The following is a 26,044-nucleotide window of genomic DNA, read 5'->3' as shown; positions in this document are numbered from 1 at the left end:
ACTGGCTATCTGCATACCGGAGACTGAATCTAGACCCACAACTCTCAATATACACTAAACTAAAATCAAAATAGATGAAAGATCTAAATGTTAAAACAGAAACAACCTGCCAGAATATAAAGGAGATACAACTCTTGGAGGTAGAAGGATAGGCAAAGGACTTTTGTGAACAGAACCCTAATTGTGTATCACTTCTTGGCCTTTTAGCTAAGACCAAGTGTAGAACCCTAACTGTGTAAGTAATAATATCAAGAATCAACAAATAGGATCATATGAAATTAAAAATCTGCACAGCAAAGGAAACAACCAACAAAGTGAAGAGACAATCTACAGAATGAGCAAAAAACATTTTGCCAGCTATTCTGTGGACAGAGAATTAATGTCTAGAATGTATAAAGAACTCAAAAAAATTAACTCTCTCAAAATAAAATAAAAAATGGGTAGCCAGGCATGGTGGGGCACATGCCTGTAATCCCAGCACTCAGGGGGCTGCAGCAGGAGGATTGCTGAGAGTTCGAGACCATGAGTTCCAGGTCAGTCTCAACTACACAGTGAGACCTTGTCTCAAAAAAACCAAATACATAAAATAAATAAATAAATAATGTGTAGCTTAAACAGACATGACCCAGAAAAAGTACAAATGGCCAATATGTACATGAAAAAATATTCAACATCTCTGGCCATTACAGAAATGCAAATTAAAACAATACTGAGTCTCTAACTTTTTCCAGAAAGAAGGCTATCATCAAGAAATCAAATAATAACACATGCAAGGCTTTGGGCAAAAAAGGAGCCCTCCTACAATATTGGTGGGAATGAAAATGTATTAGCTGCTTTTCTCTCATTGCTGAGACAAAATATCTGACACCCAAAGTTAAAAGGGAAGAGGTTTATTTGGCTTTCAGCTCATAGAAGTTTCAGTGCATAATCAGCTAGCTCAGAGGCTGGAATACCATACAAACATCACAGAGGAGAAACAACATGGTGCACACGAGGTAGCGAAGGCAACAGAAGGTTTGACAGGATCTTTCTGCCCTTTTTACTTTAGACTACTTAGGGTGGGTAGCACTCAGAGCCTTAATCCTAGTGGCCTTGAGCCTAGCATTGCATCATGAATCAGTCCAGCTTCACACACTCTAGATAAAGCCTCTGACCACAAGAGGCTCTGGGGAGGGGAACATCTAGACCCATATCAGTAAACTAGTACAGTTACTAGGAAAATCAGTACAAAGAGTCCTCAAAGAATTTAAACCCATAATTCCATTCAATGCAGCTATTTATGGGGACACTTCTAGGCATCTTCCCAAAAGAGTTAAAGACATCATATTACAGTGATATCTGCATACTCATGTTTATAGGTCCTGAGTTTGATTCCCAGTACCAGGAGGAAAAAAAAATTTTTTTTGTCACATTTGCCCTTTATTCTGTTCCTCTATCTCCTCTGACACACTAGCATACATGGGGCAGTGTGCTGTTTGTAGGTGCAATGCTTGCTGTAGAGTAAAATGAGCTAAGAATCAGAGTTAAAATTACAGGGCATCAGACTCTAGTAGTTATTCTGTCAAGCATTAGGGAAGAATGCAAATTATCAAAAACTCTGAGCAATCAATTAAAATTGATTCTGGTTTGCTCTCCATTGATTCTCTGGCTGAATGTTGGACAAGAGAGAAGGTCTCTCAGAGACAATAGCTACAGAGTTCCGCCCACCCATATTCCTGGGTACTGTGGTATATTGAACTCCCTTGCTAAATGGCAAATACTTTGAGAGAGATCATTTAAATGTGAAAAGAAAATCTGATCTGGAGAACAAATGCAAGAAAAGGACATGTTTCCTGTGAGCCAATATCCAACGATAGCCTACTCTGTTAGTAATCTATCACTATTATTTATATTGTAAGAGAAAATTAGAGCTGATATTGCTAGTTGAGAAAGGTATAAATTGGTGGGATTTTATATTTAACTAGTTTAATGTATAACTAACTGACCTGGGACTCTGAAAAGAACCTGCTGCTATGGTCAGTTTAGTGTCTTACCCTGGTGGCTTCTGCTCTTTAGCTTACCTTCTTCATCTCAAACAGTTCAAACATGAAATTCCTCAAGGACCACCTTCGCTTTGTCCTTTAGCTACCTAACTCTCTGTGATACTACTACGACTCTCCTTGGGTTCGTGTGTGTGGAATATCTACTGTCAGCCCTGCCTGTCATCACTAACCTTCAGTTCTTCTGATAAATGCTACTCAACACCTGGATGCCAGGTCATCTTTCCATTCAAATCTAGTAAGCCAGCTATTCTCAGTGTGAGAATTGTGGACAAGCTTCACCTGAAAATCTGATAGACACGCAAATTCTCCTTTTTCTTTTTCTTAGTGGCAGGTGTTTATTTCCCTTGCAGGTGGGATGGCTCACAGACACAGCACTGGGAGGGGAGCAGGGAGGCTGTCATGGTATAAGGGGGGGAAGACGTCTTTACTGCTCTCAGGAGGGCCTGAGGGGACCGCGAGCAAGCGGACTCCTTCCGACGCTGAGCCAAGGAGAAGCCACCTCCTTCCAGTGAGAGTAAGCAGCGAAGGGATTGGCCTGGTCCCGACCATGGGGGGTGGGGTGGACACTCCAGGGAGGTACAGTTTGGATTGGGCCGCACGGGGCAGATGACACCGTCACCTGGGCTTCTGTCGTCTATTCCCTGCCTTAGCAGGAAGGGTAGGAAGCCAGACCGCACTTAGTGTTTGGTCTTCTTGATGTCCGCGAATTTAGGCTTGAGAGACGCACCGCCTGCGAAGAAGCCTTCCACGTCTGACTGGCTTGCCAGCTCTTTACAGGTTGGCCCAGTCACAGAACCTCCCTAAATGGTGTGGGTGCTCTGAGCCACTGCGTCAGACAGGTTGGACTTAAACCACCCCCGGAGCTTCTCATGTACTTCCTGGGCCTGCTGTGGTGTTGCAGTCTTGCCGGTACTGATGGCCCACACGGATTCACAGGCCAACACCACCTTGTTCCAGTCTTTCACGTTATCTGCAGTGACCTTGGTTTGCTCGAAAACGACCTTCTCTGTGATGCCAGCTTCCTCTCATCCAGCTTCTCTCCGATGCAGGCGATTAGTCCCAGGCCGTCTTCCGGGGCGTGGGCTACCTCATGCACGATCAGCTCATCCGATTCCCCAAAGACGTGCCTCCTCTCCGAGTGGCCCAGGACTACCCACGCGGTCCGAGGTCTTTGGTCATGCCGCGGTTGATATTCCCAGTGAAGGCCCCGTTTGTCACTTTTGTAGTAGTTCTGCGCAGCCACAGCAACCTTGGGGTCCAGCTTCCGCCAGACGAAGTCGATGTAGGCAGTAGGGGGCACACAAACCACCTCCGCGTCAGCCAGCACCTTGGTTGCGTTCGGGGTGCTGATGAGCTCCCCCAGGATGCTCTTGCGCCATTCGTCTTCCAGTTGCCCCCACGAAGAACCGTCCTGGACAGCGCCGTCGCTCTACTGCAGGGTCGCTCAAAGTCGGGATCAGCCTAGGCATGCAAATTCTTGTTGCCAATCTTCGACCTAATGAATCAGAAACTCTGGAAACAAGGCCCAGAAACTGGTGTCTTAACAGATAGTCCTGATGCATGCTAAAATTTGAGGACCACTTGTGTGTAACACACTTTGGGGTCTCTCCTTCTGTGACCATCTATCTCTCTCCAGTCTCTCCAATCAAGTATGAATGGGGCAGACCCACACGTACTACCTCTAATCTTAGACATTGTGAGCAGTTCCTCAGGGTCATACTTCATAATAGCTCGGTTACCGTTGCCACCTGGCAATCTTTACCTAGTGCTGAAGATCAATATTACATTCTTCTTAGAGTTCAGATCTTAAATGAACCCCAAAGGCATGGCGTGTGTTGAAAGCTTGGTTCCCAGCAGACTGTACTATTGGAGGGCATAGAAAATCTAAGAGGTGGGGCCTGGTTGGAGGAAATGCTCACGAAGATGTCTTTGAAAGTTATATTTTGTACTCGGACTCTTGCAGTTCTTGCTCTATGACTGCTGTGTTCTGCTCTATCTTCCCCGTGAGGTGAGCTGGGCTGTTTGGTCCACCACATGTTCTCTGACGAGATGTGCAGCCTTACCACGGGGTTAGAAGCAACAGTCCAGTGATGATGGACTGAGACCATGAGCCAAAATAAACCTTTCCTCTTTTGAGTTGTTTATCTCAGGCATAGCAACAAAATAATAACACAATTCCTCTACCTTATCCTTTAAGGGACATTTCCAACCCCTTGATGCAGATTTGTCTTTGTCTACTGGGCATTGCTTGTCAGAGAACGGATAACAAATGTTTCCTGAGTGAGCATTTGTGGAGAGCTGATGCCACTTGATTGTACGGCAGATGGAAGATTTGGGTTATTGGTGCCCTGAAGCATTCAGATAACTGTCTTCAGAACTTTCTTGAAGGATGCAATATAGAGAGCTGAAAGAGCCGGCCAGAGTGGGTGAAGAAGGTAACTGTCGCGTGGTCTTTGGCCTACTTCATGCTGAGCCATCTGAGACCTGCCAGGACTCAAATCTGCTCAGAGCCACTTGGTACCATGGAGACCTGCCAGGACTCCAAGTCTTATTAACTCATGTCACCTGTTTTTTTTTTTTTTTTTGGTTTTTTTGAGACAGGGTCTCACTATGTAGTTGAGACTGACCTGGAACTCACTATGTATGTAGACCAGGTTGATCTTGAACTCAAAGTGACCCTCTTGTCTCAGCCTCCCAAGTGCTGGGATTACAGGCAGGTGCCACCACACCTGGCTTGATGTCACCTGTTCTTGAAAGGTAGCTCACGTGTCATGATTGAAGTTAAGGCAGAAGCTATGTCACTTACATATCCTGATTGACCATCTCCCTAAGAGTGAGGTTAACAGGCAAAAAACACGAAGCCAATTGAGTGTTTCTGATTTCTCTTCTTGGAATAAAGCCTGAAGAAATGATGCCCAATGTGAATAATGATTTATAGTTTTAAACATTGAAAAGAACATAATCATTGAATAGCAGAAGAATGATTTCACAAATTTTGCAGGTTTTGCATGGTGGAATACCATGAGAATATTAATGTTATAAAGAATTTTTAATGATATGGTTTTAAAATGCTTAAGCATAATGACAAGCGAAGAAAAGCCAGATATAAAAACTATATGTAATACAATTTCAGACATACTTTGAATTATATAAATTTCTATTTTATATTTAGAAAAATCCTGGAAAGAAAAACATCAAAATATTAATAGTGCTTATCACAGTTGTTTAGAGAGAGAATAATTTTATTATTATTTTCTTTTCACTTCAAGTCTGATCTATATTTTAAAATATGAGCATTTATTACATTTAAATCCAGAATAAAAATCTTAGGAGGGAGAAAATGTGAGCAATTATCCTTACATTGGTATTTTCTTAAATTCCTTTACTCACAAGGAAATACGGCAAATGGATTTAACAACTTAATCTGGGGATGGATTTTAATGTAGTTTTGTAAACTCTGATGTAAACAGGGGAGATGACGCCTCAACTTTCTAGGATGCTTTAACCAATCCTGTCCACTTCCCAGGCTGGGTAAATGTCTTTTTACTTTGAATTTTACAATCTTCCATATGCATTTGTCCCAATATCCTGAAGTATTTCTTTCTCTGTCTGCTGTGGCTTAGACCTTGAGTGTCCCCCAAGTCCCTGTGTGAGAGGTTTGGTCCACAGCTTGCCCTATTGGAAGTTGGGAGAAATTGTGAGAAGTGGCACCTAGTGGGAGATCTTTGGGTCATTAGGAAAATGCCCCACTGTGAGAACTGGTCATTTCCTTTTCCTTCTTTCTTTCACTTCCTGGCTATGAGAGAAAAGGTTTTTCTGCATTATGTGTTTCTGCTATAATGTGCTGCCTCACTGTAAGCCCAGACAAAATGGGACAAACCACTCATGGGTGGAAACATCCAACTTGGTGTGACAAAATTAACCTCTCTCTCTCTCTGTCTCTCTCTCGCTCTCTCACCTTTTCTCTGTAGAAACTAATCACCTCAAGCAAGCCAAAAGCATCATCAAGGAGGGGGGTGTTCCTAGTGAAGAGATATACAACGGGGATCCACACAAGCCTACTATTCTGCATAGTACTACAAAGTGAGTAGAGATTGCAGTTTTCCTAATTTCTTAGCCAGAAGGTTACCAAGAGCCTGAATCTTGTGCACAATACAGAAACTTGGATATGGTGAAAGATTAAGAAAGCAATAAATCAAAAAGCACATCAGTAAATTAATCTCACCTTTGATTCTCTCAATGGTGAATTCTGACATAGACCAGCAATATTGAGAGGAAGGAACACTCCATAGGCAGTCCACAGAGACATTTGGTACCATCATAAAGAATTCAGAGTACATGCCTTTTTAACTAGCCTAGTTCCTGAGTTCTCATTTAACTGTCCGCACAGATCTTGCATGGAGTATAGAGTGCTTATGTGTGATTTTATTCCCCTAGGTTTTACCATATGCTCCACTGGAATACTTCTTTCTTACCTAAGACAGATTCATAAACTTGCTCTTTTCCACTTCAATGATATTCCAGTTTGCCCCTCATCTCATGCATAAAAACAGTACAGAAACCATGCATTCATTACATGTATTTTTTTAAATGAATTTAACCTAATTTTAACCATCAATATAAGTTGCTGCCTGCTATGTGTTGCTGATTTCTTCTGTGGTTTGTTTTCTGTAACACTCTGTAGCATGTTAAGAAATATTAGTCATCAATATCGATATCAGTCCTCCTTGGGGAAGGCTGGCCACTCTGAATGGAAGCACAGAGCACTTTGATAGTTCCCTATGCATCATTAGCAGTAAGCAGTGACTCTGCAGAAGAATAACTAGGAAGAAGAAAATCAGATTAAATAATTAGTGTCAATTAGCTCCAGCGAAATCATTCTCTAAACAATTGGTCTCCAGTGCCCTGCTTAATTATGTGAGACTTCCATGGTCCTCACCAAGCCTGCTTTGATTCATGTTGATTCTTGAGTTTCCCAGGGGTATAATTAATTATTGTCTTGTAAATAAACCCTTGGCAATTAATGGTGGCAGAAAACAATATAGTACCTTTTTAAAAAAGTGTTCAAGGAGAGAACCTTGACTATGTAAATGACCTGTGTAGTATTTTTCAGGAGGGACCCATCATATACTTTGAATAAATTAGTGAAGTTGTGTCTGAAAATTGACAAGTGAAATGTCCTTCCCACTTATGTGCCAGGAAAGAAAAGACTTTATGTTTTGTTGCTTTTGAAACTGTGATACTAACTAGACATCATTCTAATTTGGTCTTGGACCTAATTAAAATACATTTTAACTACCCAATTTAATAATCAAATAGTTTATTTTGAGGATTTCATCAATCACATATTCATAACCCATTTTTTAAAAAGACAAATTAAAATAGCATTCAGTTACTTTAAAAGACAACACCTGGTCTTACCAGCCTTCAAAGGTATCTCAATCTCCTCTCAAGGATGATAGATGCTGATAAAGTTATAACTCCAACAAACATAGCTTGATATTTGGTACATCAGTGATGATGACTTCTTTCATATATGTATTTAGGTCCTATAAAATGATTCCTTGTCATTAATTGTTTTGCCTTAAAAGGCATTACACTGTCATGTGGGAGTCTATTTTGTTTTGTTTTGGTTTTTGTTTTTTTGAGACAGGGTCTCACTACATAGTTGAAACTGACCTGGAACTCACTATGTAGCCCAGGCTGGTCTCAAACTCACAGCGATCCTCCTGCTTCAGCCTCCAAGTTGTGGGATCACAGTCGTGCGCCACCACGCCCGGTGTGGGAGTCTATTTTAAAACAAATCCTTAAAGTTTCTAATTTGATTGAACATTAAACATACAAATCTGAACACTGAGAAATTTCAAGCTGTAGTCATCAGTATATAGTTGCCACACTGGGACACTGTAAGAAGTTTTAGGTCTGTCTGGACCCCCAATTGACATGTATACTCAGAGAATTCTAAAGGAAACACCTTGTGGAACCTATTCACTTGAAGCCTGAAGCTAAAATTTTATTTAAAGATTGCATGCAACATGGCCCTATTTCCCTGTCATGTCCTCCCTTACAACTAACACTAAGGTTATGGCTGAGATCTTGGCCTCTAGTTCATTGCATACCATAAATCTTCTGCAACTGGGAGAGCCTACATTTAAGTGAGAGTGATAAAGGATGATTGCATTGAATTCCATGTACTGGATAACAAACAAATAAATAAATAAGGTAGAGTGATAAATCACAGCCTTTTAGTCTTTCACATGGAAATATTTCATTTCCTTAATAAGTTGTCAAACTCCACCCAATAATGATAATATTAGCAAATTTAATTTTGTAAAACAAATGAAAAACATTGAGTAAAACTAGAAGCCTAGATCATGGCTCTTATACTTCTAGAATAAGGCTTTCTCCTGTCTAGAAACACTAAGATCATTGAAAAATAAATCTCTAACATATATAAATACGAGGGATTATATCATTTATCATGTTTTATATATTTTCCCAAATTACATAGAAATGTTTTATTTTGTTTTGTTTTTTGGTATCAGGGATCGAACGCAGGTCCTTGTGCTTGCAAGGCAGGCAGCAGAACCACTGAGCTAGATCCCCGGCCCCAAATGTTTGACTAATAATTATTTTCAAACAATATTCTAATACATATTGAAATTTCTAATAATGGACCTCAAGCAACAGTTTTGCAATTAAAATATCCCCAAAGCTTGTCAAATTTAAAAATTGATATTATCCAAAAAGAGACTATTGAGAAAAATACTAAAAGAGGTAAACCCAGAAAGCATTTCTTGGAAATACATTCTGTGAAAGTTGTATCTTTACTACAACACTGAATTTAACAGGAGTATTAAAAATTAACATAGAGTTAATGATTTTAATTTTTTTCATGTCACATCAGACTTTAAGACAAATATATATATATATGGATATATATGTATCTTTTTAATAAATTTTATTAGCTATAGTATAGGAGAAGGGAGAATTATTAAAAGTCAAGGTATATTTTCAGCTCCCAAACATTAAGCAGTTTGTATGAATTGTTTAATGTGTTTAGTAAAAAGTGAGTACTGTATTCATAATGTTAAATGAATGACAAAAGAAGTCAGAGGGAGCTGGGAATTTAGCTGCACCAGGGATTTAACTCAGTGGTACCGCACCTACTTACAAGCAAGCACAAGGTCCTGGGTTCAATCCCCAGAACTGAAAAAAGAAAAATAAAAGAAGTCAGAGGGATACTAGTGCACAGGACTCAGGGGCATCAGAGATAGAACTTTGAAACTCCAGGCTGTGCACAGTCAAAGCAGACAGCAGGCACAGTGACATGTTAAATTACCCACATGATGTATAGCTTAATGAACCCCCTTGTGTTGATCACGCTTGGCATTAATCAAGAGCCATGAACAGATTCCCTTATTTTCTCAATGCTGCTCTGATAAACTGCAATTTCATTTAACCTTGGACAGCAACTTTAATAGCTTCCACGGGACAACTGTCGATACCTTCCTGGATATACAGTGATTAAACCGCAACCCAAGATGCATGTCATGAATTTTCTTCATTTGAAATTAGAGTTTTTATTCTTAACAACTATTTGCATAAAATATGCTGAAGACACTGAGATGTGTGAAGATTTGCATTAATCCAATGTCTAAATTTGCCATGCTATATTATAAACTATTAATTGATATCATATATATGAGTGTTCTATTAGTGTGTTTGTTTCTTTTAAATATCCTCTCTGCCCTACATAGAAGCAACATAAGAAGGAAATTTAGAGGTAAAGCCAACTTGGAGAAAATCCCCTCGACTATTTGTGCTTAAAACACACCCTCAACATAACATGGGGACAAGGAGGCAGATCTTTCCACCACATCCAACTGAGGCATGAATGATGTCTTCCCTTCATTAAAACTGCACATGCCCTGGCTGGGGATTTAGCTCAGTGGTTCCACTGCCTGCCTTGCAAATGCAAGAATCTGAGTTTGATCCCTGGTACCAAAAAACAAAACAAAACAAATACCACCATCAAAAAAAAAAAAAAAAACTTCATAAGCCATGGTTGCATTATGTGACTAAAGCTGACTAAATGCAATTGCCAAATAAAAGAAAGACATCTAGTTTCTATTTCCTTCCTTGATCTCAAATTTGTTGGCTAAACCTAACTGATTATCAGATTATTTCCTAAATTTCCAAGATAGTAGCTGGATGAAGAATACAGTTAGATCATTGTCTTATATAAACATGATGGTCCACAAGGTTAAGTAAGACACTCCTCCCAGGCAACTCTCTTTCCATGAGACTATGTGGACTGTTTAGGTGTAGAGTTTTATTTGAGATTTCACAACATATCTGCCTTCTGTAGAGGGTGGAAATTAAGAGGATGAAGTCAGAATCCACTGTAGGACCCACTGTCTGTTTAATGTCAGACTCTGATTTCTCTCTGAAAGGAAAAAAGATTAAAGAACCAAAATGCACGTAGTATAAGCAGGATAGGGGAGGTGTAAGGAAGGTAGAAAGGTATTTATATGATTTCAGAACATGTATAGTCCTTTACTTTGTGAGAAAATATGTGTATAAGTGCATCATGTCAAGTATTTAGACAATTTAGAAATAGGCATTAGTGTCTACAAATTGTGCTCCTATGTCTACAAATTGTATTTTCTTTTCTTTTTTTTTACAAATTGTATTTTCACAATTTGGAAATTGTCATTAGTGTCTACAAATTGTGCTCCATGTGTTCACATTAAGAAACTTTTAATAAGAAACCTCAGATTTGCTGGGCATGGTGGCGCATGCCTGTAATCCCAGCACTTGGGAGGCTGAGGCAGGAGGATCATTGTGAGCTCAAGACTAGCCTGGTCTCGACCAGGTGAGTTCCAGTTCAGTCTCAACTACATAGTGAGACCCTGTCTCAAAAAAACAAACAAAAACAAAAAAATATATCTCAGATTAGATATAATCTAAGAACCAACTTGTTTTTCTTTAATAAATTGTTCCCCTTTTAATGCTGCTTAAATAATTTGTTTATTTGGGGACAGTAAACCTTAGTGAAAGGCACTTAATTGGAATCTAAACCACTTGATTCTGGACTTAGTTTACTTCTCACCACCTGGTGGTCCTGGGCAAGTTATTCAGTCTCCTTTCACAGATAAAGATAGCCTCTTCAGGACTAGGACTGCTGATTTAGAAAATGAAGGGATTTGATTTTTTTTAATCTTGGTGCTTTGTATGGGATTTGTAGGATCTATGTTTATGCAATTTCTGTGAATTCCTTTGGTGTTGGTTTGGGGGTGTATTTCATTATCGAAGGAGATAATGACCTATAATAGAGTTCTAACCTCCCTTTGGGATCATATGTGACTTCTGCTATTCAGTATTTGATCTCAGGCATATGCTTATTTGTACCTCTGTTTAAGGCTGTGGCTGGTTGGTTGGCAATATTTCAGAAAATTACAAAGACCTGGATTTAATTATCAATTGCTTTTAAAGTTCATTTGCTGTCCTGAAGTGAGATTATTTTTCTCATTCTCTATGAAAAAGAAAGAAAGCCTAGAACTGGACCAACGGCCTTTTTTTTAGTGTTTTCATTTTCATTTTATTCTGTACCTCAAATTCCTGTTCTGCTAAATAGAAAGTATAGCAGTGGTGGAACTTTTTATTAGGAAGACCACATCATTCTACTGTGGCACAAGTGCCAACCAGATTCTAATAAGAATTCCCTTTAGTGCAGAGATTCCTGAGTCTGGTGTTGTGAACCAGTGCCCATGCAAACAGGCAGGGGAAGTGACATGTACTTGGAAGCCAGTCAGGTTGGCACAAAAGTCGCATCATGGCTTGTCAGAGCACAGACAAGGAAGGAGCCTATGGTGGGCCAGTCAGGTTGATGAGTCGTCCTGGTCTAGGAACTCAACATTCTCGGCCTTCATTCACATCCTTGAATATGCCAGGTTTTCCCTGCTCCAGGGTCATTGACCATGCTATCCTCTCTGCCTGAATTGCTCCTTTACCTTCTCTTGACCTAATTAAATCCTTCTCAATTTTCAGATCTCAGCTCTAACGTCATGTGGCCCAGCCCAAGTCAGTCCCTGCCCAGCCCCCACAGCGAACCCCCCCAATCAAATATAAATTACATTATAAAACAAGTAGGGTAGATGCTAAAGAGACAAACAGGTGAAATGTTAGATGGAGCCCATGTAATGTACTCAGGGATAGTCAGTGGAAGGTGGTTGTTTTTGTTAATATGCTATTAAAAGTTAAGTAAGTATTTGCATCTTTTCTGTTACAGCAGTGATAAGAACCCTTTAGATAAGTGCTCAAACTGCAACCCCAAACTGACTCCTATCACAAAGTGCCAACACTGTAATTTAACCTGAACACTGAGGTTTTAGTTTAGAAAAAGCAACGCATATACTAACATCTTTTGTCTTAAAAGAAAAACAAATAACGCACTGGCCGTAGGTTCACCTCCAGTGTGTTATAGTAGTATGTTCTAACTCTCATTGTTAAAACAAAAACCTTCCCATATAGGTGATTGAGTTGATAGATAAGTTTTAGTCAGAGTACAGTTTTCTGTTTGGTTTCAATATTTAAAATATTTAGTAAATGTTGTAGCCCATTTTACTTGAACCATAATTTTGGTTTTCAATTGGGGCCTACCAAGCAGCATGTTATAGTATATAATGTCCCCAAATCTGGATGTTTCTACAAATACTGAAGAGTTAAAATATTACCTGTGCCAAGATAGTAAAATAAAGAAATTCCAATGCGAAATTTAAGATTCCTTGCCAGGGATTTAGCTTAGTGGCATTTGTGCTTGCTCAGCTTGTGCGCATGCTGGGTTTACAGGTTTGTACTGCCATGCCTGGCTACTAGTTTAAAATCTCCTCATTTAAAAGAATGAATGAATGAAGAATGAATGAATGAATAAAATCTCCCTGTCTAAAATGTCTATTGACCCCAATGCATCAGGTATAACACTATAGGAAAGAATATATAACCATAATGCTTGTGACCACAGTGTTTACTCTGAGATAATTCAAGGATTACAGTCCTAACCTTACCCCCAAAGTGTGCCATGAAATATCTTGCTTTTGTTATTATTTTCACCTTGCACTAATGCATTGATACGTTCTCTGGCAACAGAAAATATCATTCTATTTTTAACATTCTGTTTATAGTTCTGGCATTTCCATTTAGGAAACATAGTCATTGTCACTGGCTAAAAACAAAATGAATTCTGGCAATGGAGCTTCACTAAATGGGAAATGGTTAAGGAAACCCTGTGAGGAGGCCCATGCCTGAAATCCCAGCACTCTGGGAGATGGAGGCAGAGGGTCACTAAGTTCCAGCCCAACCTGGACAATGTAGTGACTTAGCAAGTTTCTGTCTCAAAATAAATTTTTAAAAGGGCTGCAGTGGTAAGGTTTGAGTTCAGTCTCTCAGTCTATAATTTTTTTTTTTAATTTTCAAAGTCTATTCAGAAATGAAGATGTAGCTCAGTGGTAGAGTACTTGCCTAGCATGTGCAAGGTCTAGAGTTTGATTTCTAGCATGAGAAAAAAAGTCAAGCTTGAGGTCTAAAAGAGAAACCTAATCAAGGGCCGGGGCTTTAGCTCAGTGGTTCTGCTGCCTGCCTTGCAAGTTCAAGGACCTGAGTTTGATCACTGGTACAGAAAAAAAAAAATTGTGTTCTTTGTTTAGGGATTTATCTTGCTTTTTTCTTGTGTACCTATCGTATTATTTTATTAAAAGGAAATTTTTAAAAACTTCTGGACCTAAACCATTTTTAGCAAAGGTTAAAAAGACATCCTTGCCTTCCTCCAGTCCTTATATAAGGTTTTTAGTTTAAATATAAACAAACAAATGAAATTTTAAAAAAAAAAGCAAAGAAAACTTACTATCCATCAAAATGAATGTTTCGCTCACCTTTTCAAGGTGCAATAATTTGGCCTGGTCTCTAGGGATCCACTTAGTGTCCTGGAAGAAGTAATTAAATAAATGGGCCCTTGTGGCCCAAAGAAGCTAACAGAGCTGCCTTTTCAATAATAAAACATACCACTTCATGCTGACAACATAGCAGTTAATTTCTAATCTGAAAAATAGGAGCTGCCAGCTTTGGCTGTGTTGTTCCTTTCAAATATGCTGTTGACGACTTAGAATTATAGTTTTTTAGCCAACTTACCTGTACTCAATTTTAAACTCTTCAGTGAGTTTAGATGAAATGGAAAATGGGAAGATGCAAGACATCTGCTTTTCTAAGTCTCCAATTCCTGTCCTGTAACACTCCCATGGGACACTTTTCTGCTTTTACGTCTCTACGTATTTAATCTACTCTGTTCAAAGGCACAGTGGCAGTTTCTGGTTCTGGTCTTGACTGGTGCAACTCCACCAAGTAATTCAGGGCTTCAGGAGGACCCAATGAGTTACTTGGTTTCTTTCAAATTTAAAATGATCATATGAACTCTATTAAATCCCGAGGATGACCTAGGGACCAACATTCCATGCCCTTTTATGTGACTGATTTCTTCTTGCTCCTTAGACTCACAAGGAAAGACTTTGCTGACCACCCAGTTCACAGTGTCACTTACACAAATGCCACTCTGACACCCACACGGACAGCATACACAAAGTCACACGCACTCACTTCTGAGACCAATCTCCCTGGCCGCTTTTCCCTCTTTGTATTCACTGAATCAAAGAAGCAGGGCTGGGGATTTAGCTCAGCAGTTTGGTGGCCTGCCTCGCAAGCGCAAGGACTCGAGTTCGGTCCCCGGTACCAAAAACAAAACAAAACAAAGAAGCATATTGCTCACCTGTTCATTTACCTATTTTCTGTTTCTCCTGGAGGCTGACGGTCTAACTCTCTGATCCACAGATGGGTTGCTGCGCAGAGCACATCTTGTAGAAGGTCCTCACATCTGTATGAAATCATCCGGCACATATTATAAAAGCAAAGTTTTAATATCTTAGTCTTTGAGGAATCCTATCAACAACAGTCGTATGTAAATGTATGTAGTATGAACAGAACATTACAATGAATATATACTGAACACTTTCTATGTGTCAGATACTATGTAAATGTTCTGGGTACATGAATGAGTGAATTTCAATGCATCATCAAAATCAGATGAACCCTACAGAATTCCTAAATTATATAATCTATAACAAATTCCTAAATTCTATTAAAAAACTATATTCAAATAATGCTACCTTTATTTAGGTGTAAGTTTCTTAGCACTTTGCCATCAATTATTACTTTTGTTTCCTTTCAGGTGCATCATGGTATAAATATAAACAAAACTTAAATCAGTGTGGTGGCTCACGTCTGTATTCCTAGCACTTGGGAAGCTGAGGCAGGAGGATCACTGAAAGTTAAAGGTCAGCCTGGGCTACATAGTAAGTCCAAGGTCTGCTTGAACTATATAGCTAGACTCTGTCTCAAAAAAAAAAAAGTATATATATATATGTATATATACACACATATATGTACAAACTATTATAATATATAGCTAGTTTATATTTTATATTTTTCTATGAATATATGTTTAAAGTTTAAATTCTATAGTCACATTTTTAAATTCTCAAAAAAACTTTTAAATTAGATATTTTCTCATAAATGAACAAAGCGAAAAGTCAGAACACACAAAATTCTTGAAAATTATTTAGAAACTACTACAAAACCATCGGAATTATATAACAATATTCTGAGTTCTCCTCATGTGCGGGGGGTGGGGGAGGAAGAAATGTGACAGAGTGAAATAATAATGCAGAGGGCACTAGTTAATGCACTGACTTTTTCAGCCCATCGCTAAATTGACTAATAGCTGAATATGCAGATTCACTGATTATGCGCTCTTTAAAAATGTCATTAAAAATATTTTCATTGCCTTTTATGTATGCCCGTTTTGTAGAGTAAAGAGAAGACACCTGGTTCTGATACTTTTCATCTCATGCTTCACAGAAACAGAGCTCATTCTATCCTATTTTTGGGTCCAATGAGAACACAGCTGTTTTTCATTAGAGATGTTTAACTTGCTCTGTATATGCAGAGTTTTACATTCTTAACAGAAGATTTTAATACAGTTTTAGCTCCTGCTTGAGATAAATCAAACTCAAACTGACAAATAAGCAAGTGTCTGTAAGAAGCGGGGTTGTCTGATTTAAAACTTTGAGAGGCTTAGAAAACCCTCAATCTCAGATTGCACAAAATACCCATTTTATTCAGCAAGACATGATAGAGTATTGCAGGGTTGTTCTTTTTTAAATTCACTGGATGCAGCTGAGAATAATCTAAAGCTATAATATATTAATAAGATTAGCCAGAGATGGAAAAAGAAAAACTAGGAACTTAAGTAGTATAATTTATCAATCGCTTCAGAAATTTTACACAAACATTTTCTAATTGTGAATGCCTTACCTGGTTTCCTTGTTTTCATTTTTCTCATGTATTATACTTAGTTCCAAGCACCAAGCCCTTTTTTTGCACAGCCCAAACACGCTTCTGCTTATTACCCTGCATGGCTGTGTGTAAATGCGAAGCAGTTTAAAATTATGCCGGTGAAGTGCTTGGTGCACACGTTTCGTTTCATACACCTAACTTATTGCCATCCTGCTGCTTGATGAAAAAGTCAATTTGTTACAGCTTTGTCCTTCAATGGCTATATTCTTTCCTTTTGCCTCTCCAGATTAATTACCAATAATAATATTTTGCCTTTCTAGTTGTCTACAGACCTATTAACTCCCCCATCAGAACTTGTTTTACTTTTTTTTCTTTTTCTTAGCAGTACAGGGGACTGAACCCAGCACCTTCCCACTGAACTACTTCCCTAACCCTCTTTCTAATTTTTACTTCTGAGAAAGGCTCTCAGTAAGTTGCCCAGGCTGGGTTTGAACTTTCCATCCTCCTGCCCAAGCCTCCTAGAGTACTGGGATTACAGGTACACATCAGCACACCCAACTTATTTTACATTTACAGAAGTAATCACTGCTAAGAATTTTGCCTGACCAAAATTTTAAAACTTCAACATTTGGCAACTAAGTAATAAAACTATTTTAGGTAAAAAACCATCAATAAATGCTTCAAGCTCAGGGCTAAATTTAGTTGGTGATGTGTTTTCTATCTAGATCTAGAAGTCCTCCTAAAGCCTCCTGGGCTCATAAGTGGGTGCCTTGGAAGGTGATTGGGTTATGGGGCATTGTAGCTGACTTGCTGTCATGAGGTGGAACCGGGTCAGAAGGGGTGGGTCACCACGGCTGTGACCTGGAAAGTGATATCTCCCTCCTGGGTTCCTCCCTTTGCTCTCTGCTTCCTGTATGCCTTGAGATGAGCAGCTACTCCTCTGCTACTGTGCTGGGCTGCCCCACCTTGGATCCAGCCAATGATGGACTAAAAGCAAAGCAAAACGAACCTCTCCTCTCTTAAGCAGTGGGTGCTGGATTTTGTGTCTCAGCTATGAGGAAAGTGACTCAGACAATTGGGAACAGGATTGAACACTGCATGTTGGTCACCAAAGGGAATAGCATCCTCAGAGACAATCACAGACACCTCCTCAGTAAGTGGTAAGGTCACTATCCCTAGGACCATGGATGACTTGATGTGACCAACTATCTGTCATCCTTAGGGAATATACTGAGGAGTGCTATAGCTGGATCAAATGGTAAGTGATACCAGACTTTGAGCATGATGGATAAAATTTGTGGAGGTTGGAAGGTAGTTTGTATCTAGGAAGGATATAAATCATTGTGCCTGAGGCTGTATGTGGTAGAATGTGACAGCGATAAACCCTAGTTATTCACATGTGCCTATATGTACACCCTAAGTATTTTCTCATTCTCTGAACTTGTCCATGGGCCTTGCTTCAACTAATGAGACAAATGCAAAATAATACTAGTATTTGCAAGAGCAAGGACCCGAGTTTGATCCCCAATACCAAAAACAACAACAACAAAATAGTACTAGTAGAACCCTGAAGAGTGTTGATACATGGAGATGTCTGTTTAGTCAGTCTTAGAGCCATCATACCAACAAGCACAAGCTAACCTGGGAGATGATAACAGACACATGATTCAGTCGCTTCTGTTGCTCCAAACAATAACCAACCACCCCCAGAAGCACAGCTGAATGTCCGGCTAACAGCAGATCATAGATACATGGGTAAACCTTGTCAAGTTGAGCATACTTAAATTGCCAACCAACAAAAACAGCATGCTAAATAAGTAAGCAGTGGTTGTAGTAAGTTCTGCATTTGTGATGCAAGGTAGCATAACAAAGAATAACGTCCTAGTTCATGGCTAGCAAATTATAGCCCACAAGCCAAATTCACCCTTCTTTCTGGTTTTTGCACAGCCTACAAGCTAAAAACATTTTTTTTTTAATCTGAAGATGGCTGAGAGGAAAAAAAAAATCACGTATGATATTTTGTGACATATGAAACCTATATGAAATTCAAATCTCAGTAGCCATAAATAATATTTATTTGAACAGTCTTACATATTTGTTTATGTATTATCTATTGCTGCTTTTGCATATCAATAGCTAAATTAGATTGTTGTGACAGAAAATATTTTGCCTGTAAGCCTGAAATGCTTACTATCTGGCCCTTCACAGAAAGAGCTTGATAATCTCTATTTTATCTCTGGCTCATAGTTGTTTACATGTGGCCAAAAATAGCACAACCAAAATTTGGCATGAAGAGTGAAAGTAGGTGTGCCCTGTGTTGGCAGCCATGAATAGCCTTAGGCCACCGTCCACACCCAGCTGAGAGCACCCATCCATGAGCTCAGGGAAACTATCAGAACAAGGGTGAGCTACTAATGAGCTGCTCCAGCAGAGAGCGAAAAAAGTGTAAAGTAACCCAAGAGTCCTTGTAAGTGCATGTGAGTTGGATTTGTCGGTGGCTTTCTCACCATACTGCAGCTGAAGCAACAGAAAAGTCGGCAGAGCTCTGGTTTAGCCATTAAATATTTACCTACTGCAGTGAGGAAATCTCACTTCACATCAAAACAAGTGATCTACCAAGATCTCCAATCTTCCTACAAATACTCTGCAAGCATAGACACATGAAAAGGAAGACAGCCAACAACAACAACAAAAAAATGGCTAATATAACTTCTATGGGCTTACTTTCACTATCTCCATGGTAATGTCTTTGCTTACTTGTTTTCCCCTGTGTTCTCTTTTTATTCTCAATGCTTCCTTTTGATTTCCCAAGAAAACAAAGCTGGTCATTGGAACTCATTAAACTTGAGTTTGACCAGCAATGAAGAAGAAGAGAACCAGGATGTTTACCACTGGGTGCTCTTTGTCTCATTAAACTCATCTGATCTTTGACAATCCACTGTTTTAGATATGGAAATTTAAAGCAAGGAAGGACAGGTAGATATAAAATGAGGGGAAAAGGGCAAAGAGGAGAAAGAAAAAAATGGGAAGATTATAATTCCATTCTGACCTTTTTACACATGATCAGATATAAAATTTCACCTACCAGAAAGATGGCAGAATTGGCATTGTCTATACTCCCACTTTCAGGAACCAGTTCAGTTCTACTAGTACAGATAGAATTGCTGCAAATGAGCACCAAAGTCACCAAAGACTTTGAAGTGCGCTGGCCACTTAGGTACCTGCACTGTCTTTTAGTCTGGAAAAAGAGCAACAAACTTCTCAGTGAAGTTGCTAAACTGGCCTTATTTTAAACTGAAGCTTGTTGCTTATTTCCAAGGGCAGATCAAGGTGGGAGTGTGACAAGTGATCCACCTGCCACCTGCAACGAGGACACACGAGAAGAGCAAATTTAGTAACATATTTAAAATGAACAAAAATTGATCTGCTTTTTATTTTCATCATACCCAGAAAATTCGGAGTGATATCCAAGACTAAATATCCCTTCCTACCACAGCAAACTACCAAACCAATCACATTCTACCTCTTAGTACCCAACTGTTTGTCAAAGCCCTAAAAGATTTGTTCGCGTCATTCCCAATGATACATTAGATCTAGACTCACACATATACCCAGGACCCCAAACAAACACACATAAACACTGTTAAAGCACTGACCAACAACCAGATATTCCTTGCAGTTTTGTGAGAAAGCCAAAGGGAGGAGTTACACAACAGAGGATGCATCAAAGCTTTACAAAACTTTCCTTCCTTTCTCTTTTCTCTTTCTTTGAAATCTTTAGTGTGCTTTCCTCTTCCTGCTACTTGAATTTTGTTCCTCATTCTCTAACTCTGATCCCCCCCACCCGCTCATCACCTCTGTGCCTTTCCTTCAAAAAATTTCATCAATTTGTACCTGTAACTAGTAGCCCCTCCCACAAATCAAAGTGATAATAAATGTTGCTGGGATTTCTGGTCTCTTTGGAGAACCTAAAAAGGCAGAGGAGTGGTTGTTGGGATTAGTCAGTAATAATGATTTAGCACAGCCAGTCAATAAAATGACAGAGTGGGCAGCTATATCTTGAAATATGTGTAGCATAAACTATGGCATCTATTTAAATATATTATAGAAAATCATAAAGGCAGTACAGTGTGAATGGAAAGTATATGCTAAGGCTATTTCTTTTTATTTACATTACACCTTCTACTATAAAGATAACATATTTCACCTGTGTTGGTTTAGCATGTCTGGTTTCTGGTTTTATAGCATCTATAATATCGGGGGTCCTGATAAATTAAAAGAAAGAAGGCTAGTATTTCAACACTATAGAACCACCTAAAGTGATTTCCACAGAGTGTATTTCTCTATGGTGTTCCTCTTTATAAAAGTTGCTTATAGTGAAATTCTCCAGTAGTGAAGTGGAATAAAAGGCGTAAATTGCTTCAACACAATTCAGCAGGATTTCATTCCACTTACTGAAGTATACTTTTACCTACAAGCATGTGCTGCTAATGATGCACTTACCACACACCATATGGGTGAAAAGTGCTCCCTCTCTGCTTTCCCAGAGAGCAAGAATGGGAAGCCAAAGTCAATTCCCTCCCTGAAGGCTAAAATGACCAGGAAACCCTGCTGGATAAAGTTTAGCTTCTCTTTGATTATGCTTTCACAGCAGCAGAGGAAAAAAACATTTGTCAGATTTTCATTATTCCACACTCTGTTTCTGAGAGACTAAGCATCGTTTCTGGACGTTTCTGGAGAAGAAGATGACGTATTCAGAAGTACGCTATTCTCTGCAGTAAGTAGAAGGCTCACAAGGCATCATATACACATAGCTGTACTCTTAGAACAGACTGTAACAGTGTAGGGTACAAGTGGTCTTCCCGAAGATAAATTTTAAGCCAAGACCTCACTCTTCTACCCATAGAAGCCCTGATCAATAGCCTTTTAATCAGTGGGCAATCAGAAATAACATTATTTCTTACACAATGGAAGATACTATAGAAGGTCCTGGGTATTCTACATTGTTGGTTGCTAAACTTTTTGAATAGCACACTCTATCACTGAAAAATGTTCAAGCATGAACCTCAAACAGTTATAAATATGTTCACTTTTAAATTCCTACATACAAAGGTACTAGCATCTTAAATAGCTCTAAATGCAAACATAGAGGAAAATTTACAGAATAGGATAATTGGGCACAAAATATTTTAATTGGTTTTAGGCAAGAGTATTTTTTAAAATATATAATTTTATTTAAAACATAATATTGAAGAAATTAATAATAAACAGTATGTTTTGATAGGCTCACAAAATTTTGGTTGAGTACTTTGTGGCAGGATTTCAGGATCTGCTTCTAAGTCATTTTTTGGATATATATATATATTTTTTTTAAATTTATTTATTTATTTTTGGTTTTTTTGAGACGGTCTCACTACATAGTTGAGATTGACCTGAAACTCCCTATGTAGCCCAGGTTGATCTCGAACTCACAGCGATTCTCCTGCCTCAGCCTCCCAAGTGCTGGGATTACAGATGTGTGTCACCACACCCAGCTTTGGATATATTTTTAAATTACACCATTTCTCATCAGCATATCCAAATCTCATGCAGATGAAGAGTATCACTTGGTAGCACTTAAGAAATCATGAAGGTGGTTCCTTCATCTCACCCAAAACTGTGAAAGTTTTTGGTGAAGTTCAGCCAACAAATTTCCATCTTTTTCTCTAAGACCTAACAGTTCTTAAAAATTAATCACAAATGTGTTAAGCTCATGGACTCTCAGTGTGAAAGATTTGAAAACAGATTATTAAGTTCTGTTTGCAAATGTTTTGTATGGCAAAATAAATGATTTCTTGGGTAACATCGATGTTTTTGCAAAATGATGTAACAATGGAAATATTTTCCATTATTTGGTTTGAAATGCACCTTTATTAAAAACAGCTGGAAATTTCTGACTTATTTTGAAAACTGTCTATCTTATGGGTTCAGAGTAAGTGAGTATGGGCATGTATTCTACAAGAAAGCTTTTAACTCACAAGCACTTATCTCAGAAAGTCACAGTACTCCCATAAGCAGGATAACTAATCTGCTGAGGACAATGTAAAAAATGCTTATTAAGAGTACCTTAGGGGCCAGGGATTTAGCTCAGTGGTTTGGTGGCCTGCCTTGCAAATGCAAGGACCTGAGTTCAATCCCTGGTACCAAAAAAAAAAAAAAAAAAAAAAAAAAAAAAAAAAAAAGAACCATTTATCTTTAAATTTGAAAACTCCTCCAAGCATTTTGTCTCAAAATGGCCTCTGAGCTTCTGTAAGGCATAACAGATTTTCATTATCACCCTTATCTTATATATAAACATTGGGAAGATCTATTAAGTTACCACACAATATTCCATACATCCCCTTATGATGGTCATATGTAATGTGTGATATTCTGAAAGAAAAGAATGTCAACCCCATCTATATGAGAAAGTCCTCTTTTTTTTGTTGTTTTCGTTTTGTTTTGTTTTGCTTTTGAGATGGGGTCTAGCTCTGTAGCCCTAACTTGCCTTGAACTTGGAATGCTCTTGCCGCTGTCTCCTGAGATCCTGCTGAGATTACAGGTATGTATCCTCAAGGTCCTCTCTATTCCGTGGATAACATGCCCTGTGAGTAACATGAGCACCTAATAGACAGTATTAATAAGTCAGTTTTCATAGTTATTTGAAACAAGAAAATATATGAAGATTCATTTATCAATATCACAGGTCTCCTTAGCTCTAGACGTCTCCATTCTAACACACATTTTGATATACAGAGCCTATACTGTATATTAAAACCTATTTGTATTCATTCTTGACATTTCAAAAAGGCTACCAAATATTAAGAGTTATAAGGCCTGAGATTTAGCTCAGTGGTGCTCCTGCCGGTCCATGCAAGGTTCTCAGTTTGGTTGTCAGTACCGCAAAAAAAGAAAAACAAACAAGAGTAATAGCAAAATTTTCAGAAGAAATCAAGGTAATTAACTTTACATGAAGTATCATATTGGGTGTTTTTACACACACACAGCCATACCGGGGATCAAATTTGGTATCTTATGCTTGCCAGGCAGGCATGGTGCCACTGAGCTACATCCCTGGCTGTTTTTTTCTTTTCTTTTCTTTTCTTTTTCCCTAGATAGAAAGAGGAAAAAAAAAGGGGGGGAAGTTTCCTGAAATTACACAAAGGGCAAAAAGTAGATGTAACAAAATATGTACAGGTTTTTTGTTGTTTTTTTGTTTTTTCAAATATGTAGCTGTCCCACTAGGATCAATTCTCCTCATCACAAAATCTATAACAAAATAAAATTTTGCCTACGTTTTTGTTGGATCAAACTCGGGACCTTGTGCTTTCAAGGCAGGTGGCGGAACCACTGAGCTAAACCCCTAGTCCTCCCTACTTCTTAATTAACTGTCACTAATATGATTCTGTGCTGACTAGACTATCTTACCAATACTAAATTCCTATTTTTAAAGCATAGTAATAGCCAAAAAGAGCACTCAAACTGGGGTAATCAGAAAACACTTATGTTTAAATTTAGGTTCTACCAATTACTCTAAGACTGGAGGTGAGGTGATTTACCTCTATGTAAATCTGCTTTCTGATTAGTGACATGATATAGTTTAGAACTCAATACTTGACATCTGGCTAATTCTTATGTTTTAAGACTTTATAACTTATTATAAAGAAATCTCCTTCCACTCTGAGACATGTACAAATATTCCAAACAGAGTTTTCCAACTCATACCTTTAGAATTGAATGTAGTTACTGATGAATTTTTGACTTCCTTGGAGGACAGATCTCTCTCCATTAGTGTTCCTATTAAAAAGGGTCACAATGCTTTAAAAATATCTAACTGGGGAGCAGAACATTGGGACTAGCACAAAGTAACATTAAAGTCTAGTAGGAGATTTGAAAATTGTAGTTGAGGTAGAAGTTTCAGTGCATATCAGCTGGAGTAAGCAGCTTCAGCAGAAGAGTCATTTGGCTACACGTGAATTTTACACATCTGTCAACTAAATCAGAGCTCCAGATGAAAAACCTGGCACACAGAAACATTATGGGGATTTGTGAGACCTCTGGAGAATTTTGGGTCCATAAAGCAATGAATAGATTACCATGACACATAAATAGAGTATTTTCATCTGTGACAGATATAATCTTGCTCTGATACTCTTTGTGGCAGGTGGCAGGAAACTATACTCCCTGTCCCCAGGCCAGTTGCAGAAAATGTTAAAAAATGAGTGACAATATTAAATATGGAAAAAATCTACCAGATAAAGAACGGAACCACATTTGAGAAGACTTAAATGGAATCTCTGTCAATACCTCTCAATGTGTTGATCTTCAAATTCATCCTCTAATCTAGTCTTAGTGTAAGTCTTTAAAATACAAATCACTTAAACAGCCAAGACTGATTCAACCTTCCAGCAAACTGTGACCTAGTAGGATTTGCTGGTAAACTGAAATTCCCTGGGTGTGGGCCTTACCTAAAGTCACACAGATGATCAAAGTGTCCCCGAATTCAAATCCAAGTATTCTTTCCATTGTGCCATAAAATAGCCTGTATGTTTGGAATGAGAGCAGAGTAACTTTTTAATAAGTTTTGCATTACTTCACTCATTCATAAAATGTTTATAACCTAGATAGGTCAAAATATAACTATAAAAAGAGCAACTTACTTGTCTCTAAAATTCCAAGAAGAGATGGCAAGAAAGAAATGTGATGTTCTTTGAAAAGCATATTCATGCCAGTCTTTTATAGAAGCCCTCCTTGGGTAGTAGTGCAGGGAAAACACACACCCTGGGCTTTGGGAGCATCTTTGGGGGGAATCTGAGAACTTTGTAAAAATGGCTAAGGAATATTTTGCATGATGACAATAATATATGCAAATTATCACATATTTTCTTATCCATATTTTGATATAGATCAAATGGAAAATGTTAGCCTTTGGAGAAGTTCTATATACAATTTTTTTCTCTTACATTCTTTTATTGGGACATTTTAAGTATACAATACATTTACATTCATCATTGGGAACTTGTATCTTTACATGATGTATCTTGGTTCTTATTTTTTCCCCTTTCTCCTGCCCTCCCTTCAACCCCTCCACCCCTCCCTATTTGCAAAAGCGTTGTTTCCATGTATTTCTTGTTTGTTTGTTTTTTCGGGTTTTTTGAGACAGGATCTCACTATGTAGTTGAGACTGACCTGGTACTCACTATGTAGTCCAGGCTGGTCGCGAACTCACAGCGATCCTCCTGCCTCAGCCTCCTGAGTGCTGGGATTACAGGCGTGTGCCACCACACCCAGCCTTCCATGTATTTCTTATCTCATATTTTTTTCCTTTCCCTTCTTGCCTTTCCCCTACTCCTCCCACTTCCCCTATCCCTTAGTACCTTTTCATCCTATTTCACATTATCAATATAATTGTAAGGCTTAGTGAAATCAGACTAGTTTCTCCTGCATACATACATACCAAGATCAAACTTGAAAGCTGGGACCAGAGGGAACCATAGCCTGATGAGCTAATGGCCATCTGGAGTCCAGCACAGTTTTTATTTATAGTGTAAGACAAACAGGAAGAGAAGGTGGGGTAA

General features: G+C 38.6%; 1 pseudogene; it reads right to left on the bottom strand.

Annotated features, from left to right (window-relative positions):
- Positions 1–2,719: 2,719 nt before the first annotated feature.
- LOC104874146 lies at positions 2,720–24,992 on the bottom strand (annotated as a pseudogene).
- Positions 24,993–26,044: the final 1,052 nt, after the last annotated feature.

This window comes from Fukomys damarensis, unplaced genomic scaffold (assembly GCF_012274545.1).
Source record: "Fukomys damarensis isolate Sample0158 unplaced genomic scaffold, DMR_v1.0_HiC HiC_scaffold_4, whole genome shotgun sequence".
NCBI lineage: Eukaryota > Metazoa > Chordata > Mammalia > Rodentia > Bathyergidae > Fukomys > Fukomys damarensis.
This window is presented reverse-complemented; position numbering and strand designations above follow the sequence as displayed.